Source organism: Vombatus ursinus, unplaced genomic scaffold, assembly GCF_900497805.2.
Source record: "Vombatus ursinus unplaced genomic scaffold, bare-nosed wombat genome assembly UNPS02014286.1, whole genome shotgun sequence".
Taxonomy (NCBI): domain Eukaryota; kingdom Metazoa; phylum Chordata; class Mammalia; order Diprotodontia; family Vombatidae; genus Vombatus; species Vombatus ursinus.
Window position 1 is genome coordinate 96,176 of NW_020954064.1, and position 26,246 is coordinate 122,421.

General features: G+C 35.8%; 1 pseudogene; it reads right to left on the bottom strand.

The window, feature by feature from the left end:
• LOC114042178 overlaps positions 1 to 20,113 on the bottom strand; it is a 26,603-nt pseudogene extending 6,490 nt beyond the window's left edge.
• Positions 20,114 to 26,246: the final 6,133 nt, after the last annotated feature.

Below are 26,246 nucleotides of genomic sequence, written 5' to 3' on the forward strand. Positions count from 1 at the left end.
AGAGGGACTTTTTATATCATAATATATCTTTAAATAGAAAACATTGTATGTAAAAAACATATACTAGTATCTTTCTCAATAGGTATAAGAATAAAGTGATGACAAATCTCCTCCTTATTAATTAGAATACTGCCAGAAATGATATTAAGATGAGAGAAATTAAAACATTAAGATAAGAAAGGAAAAGAAAATGTAGAACTGTCGCTGTTTTCAATAACATGATGGTTTACTTAGACAATCCTAGGGAATCAGCAAAAATATAAACTGAGAAAGTTAATAGAATAACAAAGTAAACTACATCATAAACCCTTTAAAACTCTACATTTTTATAAAATGAAAAATCCAAGAGGTTATAAAAGAAAAAAAATGCCATTCCAAATAACTGCAAAGGGCAATTACATAACAAATCAGAAATAGGCCTTCTCAGCTTTGACATTGGACCTCAAATACACTGGGAGTGTGGAGATGTCAGATTTTTATACAATATTTTGTGAGCCAAGTTTGGTTAAGTCATTACTCCAAAACCAGGAAAACAGCTTTTCAAAAAAAAATACTCTCTAGAGTACTCTGGTTACTTTTTCACCCAGGAATGTTTTCATGCAGACTACCACCAGAGGCCAGATTCCTACTCTCAATGCCAAAATCCATCTATACTTATGTAATGTTTAGATTTTAAGATTTAGATTACTAAAATTTTCCTGAAGAGTACAGAAGTTTAAGATTAGGTTATATATTAAGCTTTCCCACAGGAATGGGGAAGTTTACAATTGAGTGATAGGGCAGGGAAGCATTATGGATTCCAGTAGTAGTAAAATACTGGTGAGTTTTCTTTGGATAGATTTTGATTTCTTGAACCAAGGGATGTTCTTGATAGTTACAGGAATGACCAAAAAGTCCATTGAATAAAAGTGATTGAATAAGTCACAATATTATTTTAAGTTAGACTTCTGGGAGCCAAGATGGCAGAGTAAGAAGTAAGTCACTCTCACTCTCCCTTATTGACCTCTAAAAACCCAGAAAATATTGCCCCAGGAAAAGCCCTGGAACAGCTGAACCAGCAAGAAGATGGAGTGTAGCAGTCTTTTAACCTGCAAAGTTTAGGAGATAAACAGGAAATGTCTCTCTCACCATGGTGGAAGGGGAGCAGTACAGGATAAGAGGTGTCCTGGTAAGCTAGCAGCAAGTCCCAGCTTGACAAACCAGTGTGATATCCTGAGTCCCAGGCTGGTTGATCAGGCAAGCGGCAACCTAGGACCCTCCTCCTCCCCTCTGAGGGCCTTGGCACAAGCAGGGGAACCAGTACATTCAAACAGCTAAACCTCCTGGTGCTTCAGCACAACTTCAGGAAGCACAGCTCCAGCTGAGCAGGTGTCCTCAAGTAGACAAATCTTCTGGTGCTTCAAATCAGTTGTCCTTCAGGGGCCAGACCCCGCTCCACTTCAAGAGTTTCAGTGTTGCTGAAGCCAGTTCAGCACCAGGTAAGCTTCCAGACTCCTACAGCTCCAGCTGCTAGCACCTGAGACCCTAGCACACAAAGCCAGTGGCCAGGTCCCTGGCCCATAGCACCAGAAGCTTGGGAAAGTGGCCCTTGTACTCCAGCAAGAGAGATCAACTTTAAAAGTCTCGAAATAGGCAAACATCATGAGCAAAAAGCTGAAACGGACAATCACCATAGATTCACACTATGAGAACAAGGAAGATGAAAACACAAATTCAGAAGAAGACCTCATTGTCAATGTACCACATCTGAAACCTCAAAAGGGAATATGAACTGGTCTGAAGTCCAAAAAGCCTTCTTGGAAGAGCTCAATAAGAATTTTAAGAGTCAAATAAGAGAGGTAGAAGAAAAATTGGGAAAAGACACGAGAGGTATGCAAGAGATAGTCAATAGCTTGGAAAAGGAATGAAAAATATTGACTATAGAAAACAACTCCTTAAAAAGTAGAATTGGACAAATGGAAAAGGAGGCACAAAAAAATCACTGAATAGAAGAACTCCTGAAAAAGTAAAATGGGCTAAATGGAAAAGGAGGTAAAAAAGCTAATTGAAGAAAATAATTCATTAAAAATTAGAACAGGGCAAGTGGAAGCTAATGACTCTATGAGAAATCAAGAATCAGTCAAACAAAATCAAAAGAATGAAGAAATAGAGGAAAACATAACATACCTCACTGGAAAAAAATATCTGAACTGGAAAATAGATTCAAGAGAGATAATTTAACAATTATTTGTCTACCTAAAAGCCATGATTAAAAAAAAAGAACTTGGATAGCATTGTTCAGGAAATTATCAAGGAAAATTGCTTTGATCCTAGAATCAGAGGGTAAAATAGTCATCAAAAGAACACCAATTGCCTCCTGAAAGAGATCCCAGATTGAAAATGGCAAAAAATATTGTAGACAAATTCCAGAATTATCAGGTCAAGGAGAAAATACTATAAACAGCCAGAAAGAAACAATTTAAATATCATTGGACCACAATCAGGATTATGAAGGACTTTGCAGCTTCTACATTAAAAGATTGGAGGGCACGGAATGTAATATTCCATAAGGCAGAGAAGCTTGGATTACAACCCAGGGTCAACTACCTAGTGAAATTAAGCATAATCTTTCAGGAGAAGAGATGGACATTCAAAGAAATGATGAACCTTCCTGATGAAAAGACCAGAGCTCAACAGGAAATTTGATCTTCAAATACAAGAATCAAGAGAGACAAAAAAAATAAGGTAAACAGAGAAGAAATAAAAAAGGAAACCATGTTATTCAATAAGGGCAAACTGTTTACATCCCTACAAAGGAAGATGATACTTGTAACTCTTGAGAACTGTATCTTTATTATGACATTTAGAAGGGGTATACATAGACAGAGGGGGGGTATAAGTTGATTTTGATGTAATGATAAAAAAATCTAATTAAGTGGTGAAAAGGGAGTCTACTTGGAGAAGAGGAAAGGAGGAGGCAAAAAAGGGTAAATTCCCTCACATGAAGATGCACAAAGACCCATTACCATAGAGGGAAAGAAGGGAGGGAGATGAGGATTGTTTGAAACTTACTCTCGCAGATTTGGCTCAAAGAGGGAATAACATACTCAGGTATAGAAATCCAACTTACCTATAGGAAGTAGGATGGGAAAGGGGAAAAAAGGGAGGGGATGGGTAGAAAGGAGGGCAAATTGAAGGACTTGGTGATCAAAAGAAAAACTCTAGTGAGGAGGGACAAGGAGAAAGGAGAGAAAAAAGCATTAATGGGGTTGGGGAATAGGATGGAGAGAAATACACAAATAGTAATCATAACTATGAATGTGAATGGGATTAACTCTCCTATGGAATGGAAGAAGGTAGCAGAGTGGATTAAAAACCATAATCCTACAATATGGTGTTTACAAGAAACACATTTGAAGCAGAGAGATACACACAGAGGAAAGGTGAAAGGCTGGAGTAGAATATATTATGCTTCAGCTGAAATAAAAAAAAATTCAGGGGTATCAATCTCAATCTCAGACAAAGCAAAAGCAAAAATGCATCTAATTAAAGTGATAAGGAAGGAAACTACATCCTGCTAAAAGGCACCATAGACAATGAAGTAATATCATTACTAAACATATATGCACCAAGTGGTATAGCATCCAAATTCTTAGAGAAGTTAAGGGAGACACAGGAAGAAATAGACAGCAAAACTATACTAGCAGGGGACCTCACCCTTACCCTCTCAGAACTAGATAAATCTAACCACAAAATAAACAAGAAAGAAGTTAAAGAGCTAAATAGAATTTTAGAAAAGTTAGATATGGTATATCTCTGGAGAAAATTGAATTGGAATAAGGAATATATTTTTTTCATAGTGTACATGGCACCTACACAAATGTTGACCATGTATGAGGGCATAAAATCCTCACAATCCAATGAAAAAAGGCAGAAATATTAAATGCATCCTTTTCAAATCATGATGCAATAAAAATTACATGTAATGAAGGGTCATGGAAAGATAGACTAAAAATTAATTGGGAACTAAATAATCTAATATTAAAGAATGACTTGGTCAAACAACAAATGATAGAAATAATCAATTGCTTCATCCAGGAGAATGAATAACGAGACAACATATCAAAACTTACGGGATTCAGTGAAAGCGAATCTTAAGGGAAGTTTTATATCTCTAAAAGCTTACATGAATAAAATAGGAAAAGAGGAAATCAATGAATTAAGTATGCAACTTAAAAGGCTAGAAAAAGGACAAATTAAAAATCCCAAATTAAATACCAAATTAGAAATTCTGAAAACCAAAGGAGAGATTAATAAAATTGAAATTAAGAAAACTATTATTCCTATATTTTATATAATATATGATATATAATTATTATAATAAAGAAAACTATTTAGAAAACTAATAAATGACACTAAGAGCTGGTTTTGTGAAAAAAAAAAGACATAAATTTTTGGTTAATTTGATTAAAAAAAAGATAGAAGAAAACTAAATTACCAGTATCAAAAATGAAAAAAATGAATTCACCATTAATGAAGAGGAAATTAAAACAGTAATGAAGAGCTATTTTGCCTAACTGTATGCCAATAAATTTGACAATCTTAGTAAAATGGATGAATATTTACAAAAATATAAATTGCCCAGATTAAGGGAAGAGAACATAAAATACTTAAATAACTCCATTTCTGAAAAAATAAATTGAAGAAGCCATCAATGAACTCCCTAAGAAAAAAATCTCCAGGGCCAGATGGATTGACAAGTGAATTCTATCAAACCCTTAAAGAAAAATTAATTCCAGTACTATATAAACTATTTGGGAAAATAGGTGAAGAATGAGTCCTACCAAATTCTTTTTATGATACAAATATGGTGCTGATACCTAAACTGGGAAGAGCCAAAACAGCAACAAAATTATAGACCAATTTCCCTAGTGAATATAGATGCAAAAACTTTAAATAAAATACTAGCAAAGAGATTATAGCAATTTATCTTGAGGATAATACACTATGACCAAGTAGAATTTATACCGGGAATGCAGTGCTGGTACAATATTAGGAAAACTATCAGCATAATTGACCATATGAACAACAAAACTAACAGAAATCATATGATTATCACAATAGATACAGAAAAAGCATTTGACAAAATACAACACCCATTCCTATTAAAAACACTAGAGAACATATCCTTAAAATGATAAGTAGCATCTATCTAAAACCATCAGGAAGCATTGTATGTAATGGGGATAAACTAGAAGCATTTCCAGTAAGATCAAGGGTGAAATAAGGATGTCAATTATCCCTATTGTTATTCAATATTGTACTAGAAATATTAGCATTAGCCATAAGAGAAGAAAAAGAAATTGATAGAATTAGAATAGGCAAAGAAGAAAGAAAGCTATCACTCTGCAGATGATATGATGGTATACTTAGAGAACCTGAGAGAATCAAGTAAAAAAAATATTTCAAATAAACAAATTTCACAAAGTTGTAGGATATAAAATGAACCTATAGAAATCATTGACATTTCTATATATTACTGACAAAGCCCAACAGCAAGAGATAGAAAAGGAAATTCCATTTAAAGTACCTGTAGACATTATAAAAGATTTGGTAGTCTAGCTGCCAAAACAAAACCCAAAACTATATGAAGATAATTACAAAACACTCTTCACACAAATAAAGTCGGATCTAAATAATTGGAAAAATATCAGTTGCTCATGCATAGGTTGAGCTAATATAATAAAATTGACAATTCTTTGTAAATTAATTTACTTATTCAGTGCCATACCAATCAAACTACCAAAAGTTATTTTATAGAGCTAGAAAAAAAAATAAAATTCATATGAAAGAAGGAAAAAGTTCAGAATATCAAGGGAAATAATGAAAAGAAATGCAAAGGAAGGTTGCCTAGCCATACCAGGTCTTAAATTTTGTTATAAAGCAGCAATCATCAAAACTGCTTGATACTGGCTAAGAAATAGAGAGGTGGATCAGTGGAATAGGTTAGGTATGCAAGACACAGTAATTAATGACTATAGTAATCTACTGTTTGATAAACCTGAAGACTCCAGCTTCAGGGATAAGAGCTCACTATTTAAGAAAAAGTGCTAGGAAAAGTGGAAAATAGTAAGCAGAAACTAGGCATAGACCAACATCTTACACCATATACCAAAATAAAGTCAAAATAGTTACACAATTTAGATATAAAGATATTATAAGCAAACTAGGAGAAAAAGGAATATCTTACCTGTCAGATTTTTGGAGAAGGGAAGAATTCATGACCAAATGAGATAGAGAACATTATGAAATGCAAAATGGATGATTGTGATTACATTAAATTGAAAAGCTTTTGCATAAACACAACTAATGCAATCAAGATTAGAATGGAAGCAGAAATACTGGGAAACAATTTTTACAGTCAGTGTCTCTGATAAAGGCCTCATTTCTAAAATATGTAGTGAACTGAATTAAATTTATAAGAATATAAGTCATTCCCCAATTGATAAATGGTCAAAGGATATGAAAAGGTAGTTCTCAGATGATGAAATTAAAGCTATCTATAGTCATATGAAAATGCTATAAATATTGATTAAAGAAATGCAAGTCAAGACAACTCTGCGGTACCACGTCATACTGAACAGATTGGCTAACATGACAAAACAGGAAAATGATAAATGTTGGAGAAGATGTGGGAAAACTGGAACACTAATGCATTGCTAGTGGAGTTGTGAACTAATCCAATGACTCTGAAAAACAATTTGGAACTATGTCCAAAGGGTTATAAAATGGTGCATACTCTTTGACCCAATAATACCACTGCTAGGTTTGTATCCCAAAGAGATCATAAAAATGGGAAAAAGACCCAGATGTACAGAAGTATTTATAACAGCTCTTTTTGTTGTGGCCAAGAATTGGAAATTGAGGGGATGTCCATCAACTGGGGAATGACTGAACAAGTTGTGGTGTATGAATGTAATAGAATACTATTGTTCCATAAGAAATGATGTTCTGACATCTGTGGACTTCAGAAAAACCTGGAAAGACTTACATGAACTGATGCTGAGTGAAGTGAGCAGAACCAAGAGAACATTGTACACACTAACAGCTACATTGTGCAATGACTAACTTTGATAGACTTAGCTCTTCTCAGCAATGCAAGGATGTAAAGCAACTTCAAAAGACTCATGATGGAAAATGTTATCCACATCCAGAGAAAGACCTTTGGAGTCTGAATTCAGACAGAAGCATACTATTTGCTCTCTCTCTCTCTCTCTCTCTCTGTCTCTCTGTCTGTCTCTCTCAATTTTGTTTTGTTTTGTTTCTTCTTTCTCATAGTTCCTCACATTGGTTCTAATTCTTCTTTACAACATGACTGATATGAAAATTTAAAAAAATATTTTAAGTCAGAAAATATTATTTTGGTAAGTAAAAGTCACTAAGATTAAAAAAAAATACAGTATCTATTACTTTGAGAGAAAGACTTTATCTTTAGGAACCCACCTGTCTGGTTGCAAATCTTCCCTTCAGGGCATGGGGTACAATCACAACAGCAGATAGGTTGGCTGTCATGTTTTGTCTTCTTAAATCCAGGGCCACAGTATAGACTGCACATGGAAGTTGGAGTCTGTGTTTCCACCATAGAAAGGGAAAAAATGTGACTTTAAGAATGAATGCTGAAAGATAGATGCACTAAGTGGATGATGATTTCAGATCTTTCTTTTGGAAGACATTTAGAATAAAGGATTTGCAATCTATAGGTCAAGAATGATTTACTTCTCAATGGAAACTTTCCCCCTTTGTTACCATCTTGTGCTCCATGTCATTTTTCCCCCAATGAACCTGCACAGATTCTCCAGTAGGCACAATTAAGGTCTTTGATTTTTTTTTAACTGTAATCTGCTGCTAGCACACTTTTCCCCAATTACTTCATACTAGTGAGCTCCATTTTTTTGAAAGAGTAATGCTGAAATAATTAATTAACCACATAATGGGGAATATTCTTTTTTTTTCACAAAAAGTCTTGTTTTTTGTGTTTTCATAAGGTATCCTGAATGGTTCTGTGAATCGTGACTTTAGAAAGTATATACTGTTCATCTTGATTGAATCTAAGTAAGAATCAGATGACTTCATTGGCCAATATTATTCTTGGGCTGACATTTAGAGTCTCTTCTGGGGACCACTGTGAAGGGTGGGGTGGGATTTGTCAAATCACATAGACAAGTGAAACTGCTTTATCTGCATAAACATATACATATACTTACACACACACGCACACACACACATACACACACATATATATATATTTATATATTTGACATTTGCAAAAGACAAAACCACAACATTTATATTAAGAATCTCTAAAAGTCATTTTCTTGGGGACACAAACTCAGGATAATTTATTTATGTAGCTGTAGGATTCCAGATATTGGATAGTCTTTGGTGCGATAGATCCCTTTGGGGAAAATTTTTTTCCTCCTCTCCACCCTATTGCTATTCTTCAAACTTGACCACTTGATCTGGGATATTTCAAGTTTCTCTTCCTATGAACAATCCACATCATTATGTAACTTAGCTGGAAAGAATTTCAAAGTAGTGTTGAAAAAAAGGAAATCAGAGCTCTGTCTTTGAGCAAAAAAGAAGAGTAAGTGGATGCTAGAGACTTGCCACAGTCATTTCCAGTGTCTCTAGGGAATGTTCTGGAGCAATTAAGAAACAACATTACTTTTGTGCCTCTTTATGTAAAGGAATTCACCCTTTTCTGCCTCCTACTTTCCTCTTCTCCCAGTATAATCCCTTTATACCTCTTAATAAGATTTTTAATCATCACATCAAAGTCAACTTATATCTATGCCCTTTGTCTATGTATACCCCTTCTAAATGTCATAATAAAGATATAGTTCTCAAGAGGTAAAAGTATCATCTTTCCTTGTAGGGATGTAAATAGTTTGCTCTGATTGAATAATTTTTTTTTCCCTTTCCTGTTTGCCTTTTTATGTCTCTCTAAATTCTTTGTATTTGAAGATCAAATTTTCTGTTGAGCTCTGGTCTTTTCATCAGAAAGGTTTGGGAGTCCCCAATTTCACTGAATGTCCATCTCCTCCCCTGAAAAATTATGCACAGTTTTGCTGGGTAACTGATCCTTGGTTGTAATCCAAGCTCCTTTGCCTTACGGAATATCACATTCCAAGCCCTCCAATCTTTTAATGTAGAAGCTGCAAGTCCCATGATATTTAAATCGTTTCCTTCTGGCTGCTTGCAGTATTTCCTCCTTTACCTAATATTTCTGGAATTTGTCTACAATATGTCCTGGAATTTTCAGTTTGAGATCTCTTCCAGGAGGTGATTGGTGGATTCTTGTGATGACTATTTTACCCTCTGATTCTAAGATGTCAAGGCAGTTTTCTTCGATGATTTCCTGAATGACATTGTCCAGGCTCTTTTTCTGAATATGGGTTTCAGTTAGACCAATAATTCTTAAATTATCTCTCTTGGATCTATTTTCCAGGTCAATTGTTTTTCCAGTGAGGTGTTTTACATTTTCTTCTATTTTTTCATTATTTTGATTTAACTGATTTGTTTGACTTATTTTTAATGTCTCTATCCCAAAGGGACCATAAAAATGGGAAAAGGACCCAGATGTACAAAAATATTTATGGCAGTTCCTTTTTTGTACTGGCAAAGAATTGGAAATTGAGGGGATGCCCATGAATTGGGGAATGGCTGAACATGTGGTCTATGAATGTAATGGAATGCTATTGTGCTATAAGAAATGATGAACAGGTGAACTTCAGCAAAACCTGGAATTACTTACATGAACTGATGCTGAGTGAAGAGAGCAGAACCAGGAGAACATTGTACACCCTTACAGGCACATTCTGCAATGACTAACTTTGATAGACTTAACTCATTTCAGCAATGCAAGGATCTAAGACAACTCAAAAATACTCATGATGGAAAAAGCTATCCACATCAAGAGAAAGAACTATGAAGTCTGAATGCAGATCAAAGTGTACTATTTGCCTATTTCCCCTCTCTTTTTGTTTCTTTCTTCTTTCTTGTGGTTCCTCCCATTGGTTCTAATTCTTTTTTACAACATGATTAATGTGAAAATATATTTAATGTGAATGTGTGTGTAGAGCCCATATTAGATTGCATACCATCTTGGGGAGTGGAGTGGTGAAGGAGGGGGAGAAAATTTAAAACTCAAAATCTTAAGTAAGTGAATGTTGAAAACTAAAAATTAATTTTAAAAAGAAAGAAAAAAAAGAAACAACATTGTTCAGGATACTGGACAGGCAAAGTGATAATGCTCAGATGATTTACTGGCCCCTTACCTGAGAAAAATCTTCTGGCCAATCCATGTCTTCTTCATTAATGCTGAATCCCTGATCATGAGGAGTCACTTCACCCACTTTCACCAGTGTCTCAGTTTGAAAAGAGAAGTATTTAAAAATCAGGATATCATATGTCTCAACAGCCACCCTGGATCTCGTCACTGGCACTATTGACAGGACCGGTGCACTTCAGGAAGTGGTGAAGCTGAAGGCAAAGAGAGGAATTTGTTAATCCATGGGGAAAGTAGGATTCATGTCCATGGCCCAGACGGGACTATCAACACAAAATAGGCTCTGAATTTGAAGCTTGTATGTTTTTATCTTCTTTGTCACCAAAGTAAAATTCTATAGTCTGAGTTTTTTCCACTGTTTACTCATGTTCCCAGCCAATTACTTGACTTCTTAATTCTGTTAAGGTAGGACTCTGTTTCCAATGTGTAGGGTGTACTAGCCCAAGCTTTGGGGGGTTTGTGTAGCTTTTTTCAGAGATATTTCTAGGGAACTGTAAATTTTCAGTTCTTCCAAAGTGGTTTGATCTAATGTGAGGTGTTTATTCCTCTCCTGGCCTGTGTTCTGGTCTATGAGTGACCACAAGCACTCTTTTCTGTCTTGGAACTGTGAGGCATATTCCCTCTCCACCGTAGCCACAAGCTCTGCCTCATAGTGATCCTCCTCACCCCAGGACCGCCACTCAGACTGAGATCCAGACCCAAGCATGGGCAAAGCAAGAGAATTCTGTCTCAGTGCCAGCAAAGAGATTGCTGCAATCCTCTTCTGATCAGCCACTCAATCTCCTCACTGTCTATGGGCCAAGAGCTCCAGAAGCAACTGTGTTGCTGCTGCCCCAGGGCTTGGATGGGACCATGCTTTTCTCTCACTCATATTTGACAGACCTTTCTTATTGATTTTCTAAGTTGTCTTTGGCACTTGTGGATTGAGAAGTCTGGAAACCACCACAGCTATGAGTGATTCAGTCCCCTGAGGCCTGCTCCAGGTTTGCTGGGGCCCTGGCTTTGCCTGCATGGCCCACACTGAACTGCACTCCCCTCTCAGTCTGATAGAACAGATCTTTCCCATCAACCATCCAGCTTGTCTTGGGCTGGAAATTTGTTTCACTTTCTGTTTTTGTGGGTTCTGCTGCTCTAGGATTTGTTTAGAGTCATTTTTACAGGTATTTGGAGAGGTTTGGGGGAGAGCTCAAATCAAGTCCCTTCTTTTACTCTGCATCTTGGCTCTGCCCCCAAGAAGCAGAATTTTCAACAAAGGCTAGAAAATTCTTTTGGATACACAGGATCTAAATGTCATCATTCAATGGAAAATAAGTCTGAATAAAATTAAATATTGACTGATTTGATCTCCTTGCTGCCCAAAAGACTCTCATAAGTCTTCTCCAGCACCACAATTGAAAAGGATCCATTCTGTAGCACTCAGCTTTCCTTGTAGTCCAAATCTTGCAGCCATACATTGCTACTAAAAAAGAACCATAGCTTTGACTATAGAAGAACTAGAATAGCCCTTATAGTAAATAAAAGGGTGAGAAAAGCAATACTAGGGTATTGGCTAAAAAATGACAGAATGATACCTATTGGAATCCAAGGCAAACTGCTGAACATCCTAACACAAGTGTATACTCCAATGACTGATGCCAAAGAGGCCAAAGTTATTAGTTCTATAAAACCTGCAGCATCCTTAACAATTCACACACACACACACACACACACACACACACACACACACACATGTCACATTCATCATAGTGGATCGTAAAGCTAAAGTAGGAAATCAAAAGTAAATTAGAATAATAGGCAAGTTTGGAAATGCTCAAAAGGAAGAAGAAATACATATAAGAAAGTCATTTTATATCATACAAATTTACTAATCCAGAGCAATAAATAAGAAAAGCAAACAAAATATATAGGAAAAATCAGATGAACATAGCTTTTAGTATCAAATTTCCTAGATAGCCAAATTATGTATATCAGTGTATTTGTGCACTCATGTAGTGTGTGTGTGTATACTTCTCTACATTAGTATATGAACCCTGAGAATTCAAAAAATTCCCGATAATAGGGCAAAGCTTCCAAAAACTTGGGCATTACCAAGACAAAGTGTCCTTAACTTTCTTGAAGGTGAACAATCAAAGCATTAATAAGTCATTAGTAGGGGAAAATTATTGCATTCTCTATAAGGTACCAGAGAAGTATAAAGAGACAACAACAAAGAACAACAACGTCTTACAGCAAGGAATAAAAAGAACCTTCAACAGGAAAGAAGGAGACATGGCTAGAAATATTTAGCATGACCTGTAAATGAGTATCACAAATAAAGTCCAAGTCAATGAAGAAAATGGGGGAATGGGTACCGTAGATAATCTTTAAGTCTCCAGGCCAAATTTAAAAAAGTCCTTGAAATTAGTTCATTAAAAATTATTTATAAGGCAGAGTCAGGATGGCAGACAAGAGGCAGCAACCCAGCTGAATTCTCTCAATGTTCTCCTTCAAATATACATCCAATTAAATTCTGGAGCAGCATAGCCAATAAAAGGTCAAGATGGGGCATTTTCTCAGCCAAAAAGAACTTATAAGTTTCAAAGAATAGATCTATGACACCTTGTTGGTGCCTAAACCAGAGGTGACATTGTAAAAAGAAAAGCAGTGGGTATTGTAAGCAGCTGCAGCAGCAGCTGTAGTGGCTTCAGGAACTCAGCCCAAAGACTTTCCAGGGCAGAGTGGAGCACACGTCCTTGAGACTGTAGAGGAGCAGGAAACCTGGCCGCAGTTCAAAAGCAGAGGATAGTGTTTCTGCTTGCAATTACAGAAGAGTAGATTTGCTGCCTGGGTGAAGACCAGATGCCAGACAACAAGAAGTCATGACTGTGCTTCTCCTTGGAGAACAACACCTCAAAAGCACCAATAACATGTAGACCCCCAGAACTAACTCTTAAAAGAACTGAATCAAAAGGCCTAATGCTTGAGACAGTGCCCCCCACACCCACCCAAGATCACAGCACAATGTTAAGGTAAAGTTCAAAATAAAGAAAGAGTTTGGGAAAATAAGCAAACAACAAAAAAGTATCCGATGGTGGCAGAAAAGATCAAGACACAAACTCAAAATAAGACAATAATGTAAAAACAGCAACAAGCAAAGCCACAAATATCAATGCAAATTAGACATAACCATAACAAGAATTCCAGAAAAAAGCTAAAGAAAGAGATAATAGTGTGTGAGGAAAACTTGAGAAAAGAAATGAGTGTGATACAAGAAAAACAGCTTAGTAAAAGAGGCACAAAATATAATGAAGAATATATCACTTTAGATAACAAAATTAAAAGCAGAATCAAGATGACAGAGGAAAAGCAGGAGATTGTCTCAACTACAACCAAATCCCCTTAAAACAACATGAAAATAATGTCTCAAGGGGCAGCTAGGTGGCCCAGTAGATAGAGCACTAGCCCTGAAGTCAGAAGGACCTGAGTTCAAATCCGGTCTCAGACCAAACACTTGACACTTACTAGCTGTGTGACCCTGAGCAAGTCACTTAACCCCAATTGCCACCCCCAAAAATTAAAAAAAGAAAATAATGCCTCAAAACAAATTCTAGCGTGACAAAACTAAAAAAAGGAGAGAATGAAACAATTTTCCAGACCAAGACAATTTAAAAGATCAGCAGTATAGGTCTGTCTCAGTAGAGTAGGAGTTTAGTGTAGTCCAGAAAAAGCCACACCTACACAAGCCAGTGACTCTCCCCAAAAAGTTAATACCCACAATACACTCTTAAGTTTAATCTGCATTATTAACATTTTTTTAAACCATCACTTTGTTTCTAGATGATCTTTTTTTCCCCTAGACAATCATCAAAACAATAAATCAAGCCTTGACTTATAGCAATAAAAAAAAGAATGTTTTCTATAAGCGTTCCAGGATTCAAAGATGAGTGTGCTATGCTACAGTTAATATTAATGGTAGTCATCATAGTAATACTTATAGTAGTTGCCTTGGTGGTGGTGGTGGTAGTAGTAGTAGGTAGTAATAGCAGTAGTAGTAGTAGTTGTTGTTGTAGTAGTAGTAGTAGAAGAAGAAGAAGAAGAAGAAGAAGAAGAAGAAATCAGTAGAAGTAGGAGGAAATATTATTATTATATAATTGTACATTTTAACATGTATTTTACATTATATATGTTATATAATTACATGATATTGTACAATTAGTAATTATTTTATAAATGATAACTATAAGAATAATTATCTTCTTTTAGAAAAACAAGCATTTATAGAGTACTTATTATGAGCCAGACTTTGTGATAAGTAATTTACAAATATAATTTTCTTTTATCCTCTTAACAAACCTCAGAGGTAGGTACAGTTATTGTCACCATAGTATCATAGAGACAACTGAGACAAATAGTGACTTGCCCAAGGTCACATAGCTATTATGTATCTGAGGCTAGATTTTAAGTGAGGTCTTACTGACTCTAGACCAAGTATTAAGTTAATTACCAGAGTCATCTGGTTCTTAAAAAAGAAAACAAATAAATGAACAAACAAATATAAAACAATAAAATAGCCAGTTCACAGAAGGCTGGAGCTTCTCCTTCTGATTTATGAGCACAGATCCAAAGCTTCAAATGCCCTCAGAAAGTATTCAGTTGATGTGATTCTTGGTCCTTGGGCTACATTAACCCTGCTCTGGTCCGACTTTTTTCTAAGAGCCTATTTACTAAGTTGCTAACTGAGAGAGTGGTTATGGGGATCTTATTATCTGATTCACACCCAGACCAAACAATTCCTTATGAAGTGCTCTATTATTTTTTTAATTGAAAAACTTATTCTGAGTGGATGGTAAAAAAAGGAAATGATAATTAAGTAGCCACTTTTAAATTGTCAATTATCATTTTTCCATTCAACCAAACTGTTCTCATCTATTCTTCAATCATCCTCTTTCAAACAATTTAAAATCTGCAAAAAGTAAAAGAAAAAAATATTTTTTCTATTAACCTTATTTCCTCACCAGAGTCAGATAATTCTCATCTTTGGTTCTCTTGGCACTATCTGTACAGGGCTATTTCATGTTTTCTCTTGGTAGTCTCTTCCATGCACTTTCTTCCTTCCCCTGTGCTAATCATGCATACATCTGAGTTGTTGGTTGAGTTTTTCATGCTTCATCATTGCACTATACAAGCAACTTCTCTTTTTCTTCCTCATTGGTATCATTTCTCTTTTTGACTACTGAATTACTATCTTAGAACTTCCTATCTATCCTGAGATGACTGATCTTATAGAACTTCAAACCACAGAAATTTTCTCATTGACTGGTTTGGAATATGCTCTACAAATCTAGACTGCTGATCATTCTATACCCAGATGTTCTCTCGTGTGTCATAAATTCTACTAGGCTATGATCACTCCCTATGTGTCCTGTTTCTAACATTTCCACCACAGTAACCAGTTCCTCGAATCACTAAAAATCATATCTAGAATATGGTTACCAATGATGGATTCCTCTACATTTAAAAAAAAAATAATGCATTATTGCAGCAAGTGGACCCATGCACAAATATCAACTCTGCTGCTCAGCTATAGATGTTGATTGAAGTTAAAAATTGACCAATTAGAAATCCCTCAAAGCACCTTGGTCTTCGCAATGTCATGACCCATACCACTGTAATGGTGTTAAATTGGAACCGATTAATGAAACTCTCCTGCCACATAGACTCATACCCAGAGAAATGTGTAAAAGGAAGAACACCAACCATTGCACCAAGGTTGCTGTATCACAATTGAAAGAAATTTGACATAATTTCATTGTTTTCACCCAGAATTCAATCTAATCACAAATGACAACAAAGAAACAAAAAAATAGGGAATAAGAGGTAGTATTGAAGACTCAGATCATTGCTATATCACCCATCGATAGAACAGATAACTAACAGTTGAATGTTGAGAGTACCCTGTGGTAAGCCCAGGAGTGGAAGAGAAATGTTACCTTCCAAGAAAGATCTGGGTTTCTTCCAAGATCTGATGTCTCTTGCCTCAGACTTGAGCATTTGATGGAGAGCATGGGCCACTAAATATACTGCATTGTAAACATTAGAACTCAGTTCCATAATGATCTTGTCAAAATTTATAAAAGGTAAATCTGTCAAGGAAACACCTTCTGGGCACATAGTATATGACATTTTTACATGACTTTTTTCTGAAAGTCTGCAATTAAAGACTGACTCAAAGAAAGTCTTTAGGAACATGTCCTCAGAGTTCACACTGGGATTCAGGCTTCTTACAAAATCTGTGAAACCAAGAATCTCCATCTGGGAAGGAGAAAATAGTATTGTACCATGAAAATAAATAAGTATTTCCAAATTGCTATCAAAAGAAAAATCCCAAGCAGTGGTGGCCACCAACATCTTCCCATAAAGTACATATGCAATGAATGCAAAAGCCAGTTCTTGAAAGGAGTCTGTATCTCCATAGATGAAAATCACATTTGATGAAGATGCAATGATCCTAGAAGAGAGTTTATAATATTCATCACCTTTAAAGTTTGGGAGCACACTTTCCTTAAAGGCCACTCACAGACCATTCCTGTCCATCTCCTCTTTCAGATCACTGAAGAAATTTTCCCTTCTTGTGTTATCCAAAAGAACCAGTCCCACCCAAGTCCAGTCAAAATGGAGCATCAGGTGGATGAATGCAAGGTGAAGAGTGGATTTCCTGCTGCCGATCTGATAGATGTATGGATACTGGATCTTATCAGTCATGAGAAGATCAAAGAGGCCATAGGTGACCTAAATGAAAAAGAAAGAAGGATGGAATGGTGATTTAAGTTCCTTCAGAGTAGGAATTTGTCCTCCTGTACTTTTGCAAATCAAACAGCTATTAGTGGCTTGCACAGAGCAGATGATGAATAAATGCTTGTTAATTTTAATTTATAGTTTCAGGTCACAAAATTATACTATTATGGAATGTAACAATTTGAGGGAAATTCTAAAACTGTACCTGACCAAGAATCTTTTCTCCAATGTCTCCATCAAGCAAATATTCAGTCTCTGCTTGAAACATTCCAATGAGGAAAAATTCAGTACCCTCCAAAACGACCATTTCTCTTTTAGACAGCTCTACAGATTAGAACCTTTTTTCTTAACTTTGTAAATTAGTCAGCCTCTTTTAATCATTGACTCACTGGTCTCATGTCTTTCATGTTGATTGAAATAGAACATTCTTACTGTCTCCTGCATGAAGCTGTTATTTAAATATTTGAGGATAGTTACAGGTCCTCTCTAACTCATCTCACCTCTTCTTCAACCCAAACATCAACAATTCCTTCACCCAGCCTTTCTATGGCATGCGTTGCACTCCTCTCATGACTCCAGGGAGAATGGTATTTCCCTGATATCAAGAATTGTATCCCACAGTTTGTTCTAAAAGGAAAAATTTTGAAGTGGTTCTCTCGTATACCCTAGTTAGATAACAAATCCCTTTTTCAATGAGTTGGGTTCTGTTCTACCTGCCATATGCTAAGAAAGTATCCTCTCTCTTATTTTTTTAATTTTTAATTAATTTATTTTGAATTATCAACAATCACTTCCATAAGCTTTTGAGTTTTAAATTTTTCTCCCCTTCCTCCCCACCTCCCTTCCCAAGATGGCGCACAATCTGATACAGGCTATACATATATATTCCTATTAAAATACTTTCACATTAGTGTTGTTATAGGCAAGAATTAGAACCAATAGGAGGAACCACCAGAAAGAGGAAACAAAACAAAACAGAAGAAAAAAATAGCAAAGAGTATGCTTCCATCTGCATTCAAACTCCACAGTTTTTTCTTTGGATGTGGATAACATTTTCCATCATGACGCCTTTGGAGATGTCTTAGAACCTTGTATTTGTTGAGAAGGGTTAAGTCTATCAACATTAGTCATCAAACAATATGGTTGTTACTGCGTAAAACGTTCTGCTGGTTTTGCTTATTTCACTCAGCATCAGATCATACAAGTCTTTCTAAAGTCAGCCTGTTCATCATTTCTTATAGCACAATAGTATTCCGTTACATTCATATACCACAACTTGTTCAGCCATTCCCCAACTAATGGGAAATAATTTATTCATTCAAAGTTGGGGTTAAGTGACTTGCCCAGGGTCACACAGCTAGTAAGTGTTATGTGTCTGAGGCCAGAGTTGAACTCAGGTCCTCCTGACTTCAGGGCCGGTGCTCTATCCAGTGCGCTACCTAGCTGCCCCCAAAGTGGAGATAATTACTTTATTTAGTTATTTTTTTTGGTGAGGCAATCAGGGTTAAATGACTTGCCCAAGGTCACATAGTGAGTAAGTGTCAAGTGTCTGAGGCCGGATTTGAACTCAGGTCCTCCTCACTCCAAGGCTGGACTGCTGCACCACCTAGCTGCTCCCTCTCTCTTATTGATTAGAGAAATCCAATTTAAAACAACTGTGAGATACTATCCCAAAACAACCAAAATGTCTGAAAGGAGAGAAGGGGTAAAGGATAAATACAGGAGGGAATGTGGAAAAATTGGAATACTAATATGCTATTGGTGGAATTGTGAACTGATCCAGCTTTTTGAAGAGCAATTTGGAATTACACTGAAAAGGGTATCAAACTATCTGTACAATTTGACCCAAGTAATTATGAAAAAAATAAACCTATAATTTCTAAAATATTCATTGCACCTCTCTTAAGGGTAGCAAAGAATTGAAATTGAGTGGATGTCTATCAATTGAGGAATGACTGGATAAGTTGTGGTATATGATTGTAAAGAAATGCTATTGTGCTTTAAGACATGACAAACATCTGTTTTTAGAAAAACATGGAAAGACTCACATGAAACATGCATTGCGTAGTGAACAAAACCAAGAGAACATTGAACACAATACCAGCAATATGATTCAAATACTATCTATGAATGACCAAGATATTCTGAGTGATATAAACATTGAAATCAACTATGAAAGACTTATGAAAGAAAATGCTATCCACCTCCAGAGAAAAAACTGATATCTGGAACTATGTATTGTATTATTCCACATGTAAATCTATCTCAAATATTGGCCTTAAAGAAAGACGATTAGGGAGGAAAGGAGAGATAGAACTAGGAACTCAGAATGTAACAAATCAATAATTAAAATTTTGAAAAAATAAAGCATTCCCTCTTATGCGTTGGGTCCTGAGATTATCTGAGAACTTATACTGTGAACAAGAGGACACTGTGCAACAGAAGACAGGAACAGCATCAAGTGTTTATGAGAAATAATAATTAATGAAGGAAATGAGTGTTTAAGAACTATGACAACAGAAAAAATTCCTTTCAACAGAAATAATATAAAGCCAAGCCACATTTGATAGATTGTTAATGACTATCAGTTCAAATAACCTAAAGCATATACCACATGCACATTTCTCTGTGGCACATGAAAATTCATTAAATAAAAACAAATATGGATAGAAATCATAAATATGGAAGACCTACTAAACCACTTAATAGACCATATAGTGAAATAAGAAAGGTGCAGAAAAGGTACTACAAAACAGATATAATGCCAATACAAAGCAGACACTTAGCATGAAAATTAAAGATTTTTTAATACATATGTTTTATGAATATATTCAGTTATACAAAAGGCACACATTACCATGGATATCATCAGTTAGACTAGAAACTGGGCAGATAATTCTAACCATCATGTGACATACAAATTTTTCTGTATACATACATACATACATACATACATACTTGCATATTTTTCTGTCCCTATACCTGTGCTAGTCACTGATATAGAATGATCATAGTCTTCCTCACAATGATAATCTCTAAGACCTAAATCTGCCATGGTAAGAGACCTCACTGGGTAGTTCTCTTTCTGGGTTCTGAGGAAATTGTCTATCCACCAAGATTTCTATGTCTTAAGTATTACGTTGAAGTGGTATTTCCACTGGATTAATTCAATTCATCTTAATTTGTTTTTTTGGAGCAGAGGGTTGCATTTAATTTTAATTTTATTTTTTTGAATTATGTATAAACATAGCTAGTTAATATTTATTTTTTATAACCTTTTGGTCCAAATTCTCTGACTCCCTGCTTCCTTCTTTGAGATCACAAGCAATTTTATATAGATTATATACCTGGGCAGTCATGCAAAATGTTTGCATGTTAGCCATATTACAAAATAAAATGCAGGCCCAAAACAAAACAAAACAAAAACCAAGAATAATAAAGTAGAAACAAAAAAGAATGTTTCAGCCTGCATTTAGACTCTATCACTTCATTTTCTGGAGACTGATGCCACTTATCATAAGTCCTTAGGAATTGCCTTCAATCATTATATTGCTAAGTATAGCTAAGTTTTTCACAGTTCATCATTGCATATTGTTGCTGTTACTGTTTAATGTTCTACTGATATCGCTCATTTCACTTTGCATAAATTCATGTATATCTTTCCAGTTTTTTCTGGAAGCATCCACCTCATCATTTCTCTTATAGCAAAACAGTATTCAATCACAATCATGTAACACAACTTGTTCAATTACTGCTCAACCGAAGGGCATCCCCTCAATATCCAATTCTGTGCCAACCCCCAAAAAGCTACTAAAATATTTTTGCACATATAGGTCTTTTTCCTTTTCCTTTGATCTCTTTGGGATACAGACTTAGTAGTTGTATTGCTGGGTCAACGGCTAGGCATAGTTTTATATCCATTGTAACATAATTCTGAATTGTTCTCCAGAATGGTTGAATCAGCCATTTTATCCAGATTTTCGGATTTAATAAAACATAATTGGTTCAAAGAGATCCTAATAATTGATTTAATTTCATCTTCATTTATGCTGAGTTCAACTTTTTATATTTCATAGTGGTGATTTGTCTTCTTTCTTGTTTTTTAATCGAATGAATGGTTTCTTTTTCTTTGTTTTTTTCCCCCCATAAAACCATTTCTTAGTTTAATATAGGTGTTCAATGGTTTTCTTTCAAGTATATAAATTTCTCCTTTGTTATTTAATTGGACATTTTTTTATTTCATCTCTTTCTAGTTTTTTTCTCCCATGACCAATTCATCAATTGCCTCTTTTTGTATTTTACTGATGTAAGCATTTAGAGATATAACTTTCCCCCTAAGTACTGCTTTGGTTGTGTCCCATAAATTTTGGTATGTCATGTCATTGTTATCAGTGTCTTTAATGATATTATTGGTTGTTTATATGATTTGTTCTTTGACTCACCAATGCGTTAGGATCAAATTCTGTAGTTTCCAATGAATTTTAATCCATTTTCCCACAGATCTTTATTGAATATAATTTTACTGCATTATGATATGAAAAGGATTCATTTACTATCTTGGTTTTCTGCATTTGGATATGCAGTTATTATGTCTTGATACATAGTAAATTTTTGTGACGATGCCATGTACATATGAGAAGAGGTATACTCCTTTCTATTTCCAATCAATTTTCCCCAAACATCTATCTTATTTAACTTTTGTAAAATTCTATTGGTCTCCTTTAGTCCTTTTTATTTATTTTATGATTAGATTTATCTAGTTCTGAGAAAGGAAGATTGAGGTCCTTGTTCTCCATTAGCCACCAATGCTCGTACTTCTCCTGGCTTTTGGACTGTGAGCCAGCCCCTGCTTTCTTGTAGCTATAAGTGCTATTGCTTCTCTGTGTCTTGACATTGAGACCAGGGACCATACTCCAACATGTATGACCACAAGCATTCCTCTCTATGCTTGAACTTTGACCACGACCCCTGCTAACCAGCAAGAACATGTCTTTTCTCCTTTTTGGGACTAAGACTGAGAACTGTTAAGGGGCAATGAAACAATGTCTTAAACTTAGCACCAGCAAAGAGTGCCCTGGAATCTCCTTCTAATCAGTTTTCTAACAATGATCCCCCAACAATCTGTGGGCTGAAAACTCACAATGCTGCTACAGCCAAGAATGCAGGTGCCTACAAGGCCAGCTGCTGCCACCTAAGTAGTCTGTGCTGTGCTCCACTCTGATCACTTTAATGAGAATGGCCTTTATTACAGACCACCTAAGTTGTTTTAAGCTGGAAAATTGTTCGCTAAAACATTTGTTGGTTTTGCCAATCTAGAATTTGATGTGAAGTCTTATTTTAGAGTTGACTGGAGGGGAATCTAAGAGAGCTTAGCTGAGAGTTTGTATATTGCACCATCAACACCAACTCTCCTTGTTTTAATTGGTTATTTGGACATAGTAACTAGGATTTTCTTCACATAATATACATTTTCATGAACCTTTGTCTGAATGATGTAGTCTTTGCCTGCCTGAATATGAATGCTTTTCTTCCGTAGAGTAAATTGAAGTTAGTGACTTCTACGGTCAATCTGCACATCCAGGAGCCAGAATAAATTGTCAATTCATGGTAAGATGTAACAAATTGTATTCACTAGATCTCCTTCAATCCCAATAATTACAGCATAAACAGACAAGTTGTCATGCCTCTCCACATTTAGGTGCAGAGTAGTTGACCATTTTTCTGCTCACTTCCCTGTTCCATTACCACCAAAATTTCTTACTATGGCTCTGTCACCTCGTGAAACATGCTGATAGGAAACATAAGCAGAATATCATTAATTTATTTTTATATTTTTCTTGTATGATGATGGAGCCAAGTACCAAGTTTTTTTTTTCAACTTCTCCCTCAACTAAGCAAAATATTGGCCATCATTTAGAAAGCTGGATTTTGTGGGCTGCTCCTTGAACACATCACATGTCACCATCATGCTGTAAGAACTTATCTGTTTTCTTATTGAGATTCTGCCCCAACTTCTCTTTCTCATCACCTAGCCTGGTAGGTAAAATATGTCTAGGGATCACTCTGGTAATGGAAGGGAAGCATGTTTTTCAAAGAATTACACTCACCACCTAAATCTGTTTTGCTCTAATTCTCCTCCCAAGTTTCAGAAGGATCAAATATGCAGATATTGAGTTCCATATTGTTGAAGGGAATATTCTACCAGGCTCATATTGACTCTGATTGGAGCTGACTCTCCACTGACACATAAAGGTTCTGCATAAAACAAGATCTAAATATCCTTTATTTCATTTTCAGCAGCAATTTATTGACGCAATTCCAAGCTCACGTCAATATATCCTATATATGATATTTGTCACTCAGTACTTTAAGGCCAAACCCTATAAGAGTCTATATGGGAGTTTGCTTTAAAGATTTCCCATGCAATCACTGGATTTTCATGGTCACTTGGACAAGAGACCACAGTTTAGGACAGCAATGCAATATACATTCTCACTTTTTAATCACATATATGAGGTCCTGCACATCCATAATGTCCACTGCTGCTATGAATCACTGATGAGGTAATTGCCAATGTTTCTTGAGATTTAAGTGACATCCTCTCTTGCCCCCCCTTTTTTTCTGAAATTGCTCTTATAGTGCTTAGCCTATGAATGAACTAAAAAAAAAAAACCAAACTAGAAAAACAACAAATTGAAAATGACCAATTAAACTTTAAATTGGAAATCCTGAAAAACAAAAGAGAGATTAATAAGATTGAAATTAAGAACACCATTAAATTAATAAATAAAAAAACTAGTTTTCTATAAAAAAATAAAATGCATTAACCATTGGCTAATTTTATTTTAAAAAAGGAAACCAAAGTATCAATATCAAAAATGAAGAGGGTCAAATCAATACCAAATAAGTGAAAATTAAAGTAATTATTAGAAGATAATTTCCCCAAAATATATGCCAAAAAATCTGACAAGCTAACTGAAATGGGTGAATATTTACAAAAATATAAATTATTAACATTTAAAAAAGAGGAAGTGGTATACTTAAATAACTGTATATTAATATATATTTGTATATGTATATGTATATGTACATACTGAATAGGCCATCAATGAATTATCTAAGAAAAGATTAGGAGGACAAAATTGATTCATAAGTTTGAAGAACAATTAATTCTAATACATAATAATTCATTTGGAAAACTAGGCAAAAAAAAGGCACTATCAAAATCCATTTATTAGACAAACACCGTGTTGATACCTAAACCATGAAAAGTGCAAAAAGGGAAAGAACACAATTTTGTGACAGAGAAAACAGAGTGTGAGGTTTCATGAATAAGGAAGATGGAAAAGGAAGACAGAGAAAAGTGGGAGATATACTTTTACCAGGAACATGACTGTGGAGTACCAAGATGATAACTCCTATAATATCTTGGCAAGAGAGTAGCTACAGAAGAAGATAGAATCACTAGAGAAGAAATACTAGAACCAGGACACCAGAGATCAAGGCCAATCAGATTTTGAAATGGGAGAGGTTGACAAAGAACATAGTTATGGAGGAGGATTGTGCAGCTGCAGTGAGAGCCAAGGATATGACCTTGGGTTTAATGCAGCAGATGTCCCTTTCTCTGAGGAACAGTTCTATCAACAAAGATATTATCCGCTACAAACCTGGTGAAGGAATATGTCAGTTCCAAGGTACAGCCAAGACTGAGTAATGATTCTGGCTAAGGAGAGAATAGAGAAAGAAAAAAGGACTACAGATGGGTCAATATGACCTTCAGGGAAAAGACTATTTATGGTGAGTGAAAGAGGTGGGGATAGGCATCATTATGTGGGACCCAGGATGACTTCTATCATGTGGCACAGTAAAATGTGACATTGGTTCCTCAGGAACATTCTTTTTAATTGGGACGACAGACACAATGAAAATTTCAATTTCATTGACACTGATGTTCTGGCAATGAATGAAAGCTCGAAGATAGGAGGCAAAGGAAAGTACCAGGGAGTCATTATTTTTCCACTCTGAAAGAAAAATTCATGATTTTAGAGAATTTATTTCCCCAGGTGTCTATTTGAAAATTGGGGAAATGGGTGGCTGGCCAACCTAGGTTCTGCTCCTTGAAGCCTGCCCAGATATTCTCTGTTTGCTACCCATGTAGCACATGCAAGACAGCACCTTTGCTACAAAATTTGGGCCAGAATAACTCATTGGCTCCGAAAATGGGGATGATACAATAAGCTGGATAAAACCCTTACATTGACCATTTGGAGTTTTTATCCCACCCTCCCAGGTGCTGATTTAGGAAAGAAGAGCTGAGACACCAAAGGCATGAGGAAGAACAAGTGGCTGTTCTCCCTGCCTCATCCTATATACTACCATGTGTCCCTGAGCATATGGTACCTGAAGCTATTCTGGTCTTAGGCGAATGAGGACCTAGAGATTGAATTAAACAGCTTACAACATGGTGAGATTCAGATAATTAGAAGAATCCTTAGAGGACCCCTGGTAACACAGTTCTTGAAAGAGAACACCAAAGTCCAGAGCCATAGCAGCTGATTCCCATACAGCTCAAGAGGACCAGGCCAGCAAAGTGCTTAATCCAAACATGCAGAAAATTGACCCATGAATCAGAACACCAACTCCTGGAGTCAGGGAGTGACTCCATGACAAATCTTCTGTTTGCAGAATCATTTCTGCCTCCTCAGTCCTTCCTTTAGAAGAGTGAATAAATTACCCTATCTGTTTCCAAAGTTCAAAGTGCTGGATTGTTAGAAGGCAGACAGTGTATAAACAGCCCTCTCTCCATAACATAACATTACATAAAGGCAACTGGAATATATTTTGGTGTAGCATTTGGTCATCTTGATATGTGAGAGCATAAGAAAGGGGACTCACATGAAGAATTACAATTTCTGGTCCAAACAACCAGGTTTCAATCTGTAGACTTGTTAAAAAGTCAACAGACATTTGTTAAAATGCTTACTTTGTGCTGGGCACTTTGCCAAGATCTTGGGACACAAGTACAAGAAACAAAAAAATGGAATCAATACCCTTATGGAGCTTAATGTATAATGGGGGAAGACACCCCCTAAAAAGCACAGAAAATGAGGAGAGGATCAGGGAAAAGGTCCTCTTGGGTATTGGG